Raw genomic sequence first — 2,735 nt, 5'->3', positions numbered from 1 at the left:
TGTCACATAAACAGGAAATGTCCTTAAGCTATTTATTACTTAATTAGTACAGCAGAGCAACATGTAATTGTAGCACTGGCTATGCACATGGCTAAAGTGATTAGGCTAATATATAAATATATTCCCTTTTATTTCTAGGATGCTTCTTAAATAAACAATTGCTTTATTCATGCTGCCATTATAATTTTGTCACAAAAAGGGGCTGATTTATTTATTTCTTTTATGCCTTTACACATTTATACCCTACTTTTCTAGGGGGAAAAAAACCATTGACAAAACAGCTTACAACATAGCTAAGCTGGTATATAAACACAATTTAAAAACAATAAAAACTCAGTTAAACAAATCCAAACAATTCCCTGAGTTCCTTCCAGTTCTTATGACTAAGATCCCATTACATGTGCAAATACGTTAGAGATATTTAGGTGATGCAGGATCCTGTTTCTGGGAAGAAATTTGGGCTGGGTTATCTCAGAGATGGCATGAGGGAGCTTGCCATGGTGTGGTCCCATCATGCTATAACTGGGAAAATGGCATCAGTAGCTACTCCACAGTTGTTGTCTTTAATGGACATGAGGATCAAGCTGTCGTTACCCTAATCCAGGGACTGGCGTTCCTGATGAACCAGTACAGTATTCCTTGGAGAATGCAATAGTCTACAGGAAGGACTGCATGATCCAACTAACCCCTCTTGTTTCTGCACCTGGGCTTGTAGTAGATGATGCTGGAGTAGGAGGAGAAGGGCCTGTGGGAGGCATTGATGCTGACAGACATGGCATCATGCTTAAAGGTGGCAGCCTTCTGACCCATAATGTTCCCACAGGTGATGTTGACATAACCTGAGAGCTTTTCCCTGAGCTCTGTCTGGCTGCTATGAGAGTAAACATTTTGGCCTTTGTATGGCCCAGGAGAGTCCATTCTAGCAATGCCGTTAGGCTTCAAGACCCATTCAAAACCCTGTCGTTCCTTGCCACCAGTGGTACAGCTAGGTAATTTTAGACCCTGGTCTTAATGGTTTGATGGAGGCCCCCTTTAGATGGCCATGTGTATTGCTTCAGTTGGGAAGGACACAGCTCATACTTCTCCTTCCCCCGTCCAACTGCCATTAAATGAACCTGAAATGAAATTACACCCTTCAACTGCTTCTACATTCCTGATATGTTAGAACTACAACAACAGCAACAGCACAATTTGCCAACCCAGATAGAAACTCTGAGCATATGCAGTTTTTCATTTTAAATGTTTGATTTTGTTTAAATCATAGCACCATCATGACTACAGGAATAAACTGGTGTTTGCGTCTGCTCCCCTGCTCCCCTCATCACCTGCCACTCTCTGGATGGTCATTTGGGGGTAGTTTCTTGGGATGCAGGGGGCTTTGGCCCCAAGGTTCAGCCCTAGTTGCGCCACTGTTTGCTGCTATCATAGGCATAGTCCCCAGAGCCCCAACATCAATCAGTGAGGATTTGTAGAGAGAGTGGGACAAAGGGCCCAGTCTTGAGGAAGACAGCCTCTTCTGGTGCTAGGAAACCTTCAGCTGGAACCATTCACAGCCTGGCCCTAGACTGGAGTTACTCTAGCCTAGAGCCACTATTCCATGCTCTCTGCCAAGATAAGGCCCGCATACAGCTCCTTGGGCAAAAGCAGCCCTTTGTGTGTGACCGGGTGCTCTTGAGTTTCACCCCATCAAAGCCATCTACACCCAGGGGGAGTCAGACAAATGCAGACAAATGATTCAGGGCAAGATCAGTGGAAAGGGTGGCCTGGATCTTTGAGTGCACAAAGCTCACGTTTTGGGTGAAGGTGTGCTTGCTCCATTTCTTGCTTGCTGTTTGGAAGAAAGGGGGCATGGCAACTCTCCAGTATAGCCAAGGAATGGAGTGGAGGGAAGACTTCCTCCTCCAGGCCCACTCCCAAGGCTCTGCCCAACTAGTGTAGCTGATTGGCCCACAGGATAAGCAGCTGTGAGCTGCATGGTCATGACTCCTGCTTCCTCCCTCGGGGCCACCAGGAATGTGGCCTCCTCACCGAGCAGGTCCACCTCCCTTCCTGGCATTCATGCCGCAGCGCAAACAGGGACCCAGGTAAGCAGGAAGCCCAGTGCAAATGTTTTTCCTTGCCCCAGTAAGATATTTTGTTCTGCCATATAATGCAGTACTGGCCCTTAAGGTTTGAAGGCTTTCAAGTCAGGAAAGACACCTGGCAGCTCAACATGGTCTTTTTTGGTTCCATTCAGTGGGAAGCACTTCTTTGTGTTCACCACCTTGTACATGGTATCTGGAGTTATTCTGAACATGGTGCTGTAGGGCTCTATCCCACCATTTGCCGTACTCAATGTGCTCTTGTTTCAGTAAGGTTGTACCAGACCTTAAAATGCATTTCAGTTTTGAATTAAGGAAGGTTGATGATTCCTTTGATATAGTAACAGACTCTAAAATCAGGGACTGTGCTGGAATGATTGCATCCATTTCCTAAAGCAAAGCTTCATGAACAGAGGATAAGTAACAAGCAAAGCTTCTCCATCTCTCCTTCTCTCACTCTTTAGAAACAGATTATGTTTGTTTATGGAGAAGGAATGATGTTTATGGTCTCCATCAATGAAGTATAGATGTAAATGTTCTAATTAAAAGGAAGAGTTACATATTTGGGTATATTCAGATATACATCTTTTCTGTAAACATACCATGGGATTACTACAGGAAGTATATCCACCATGCCCTGGAGCTACTATGGAA

General features: G+C 44.7%; 1 pseudogene; it reads right to left on the bottom strand.

Moving 5' to 3' along the window:
• Positions 1-511: 511 nt before the first annotated feature.
• Positions 512-2,056, bottom strand: LOC146349981 (digestive cysteine proteinase 1-like; annotated as a pseudogene).
• Between the last annotated feature and the right edge of the window lie 679 nt (positions 2,057-2,735).

This window comes from Heloderma suspectum, chromosome 3 (assembly GCF_057233095.1).
Source record: "Heloderma suspectum isolate Gila_16-S chromosome 3, 16-S_ref, whole genome shotgun sequence".
Lineage (NCBI taxonomy): Eukaryota > Metazoa > Chordata > Lepidosauria > Squamata > Helodermatidae > Heloderma > Heloderma suspectum.
This window is presented reverse-complemented; position numbering and strand designations above follow the sequence as displayed.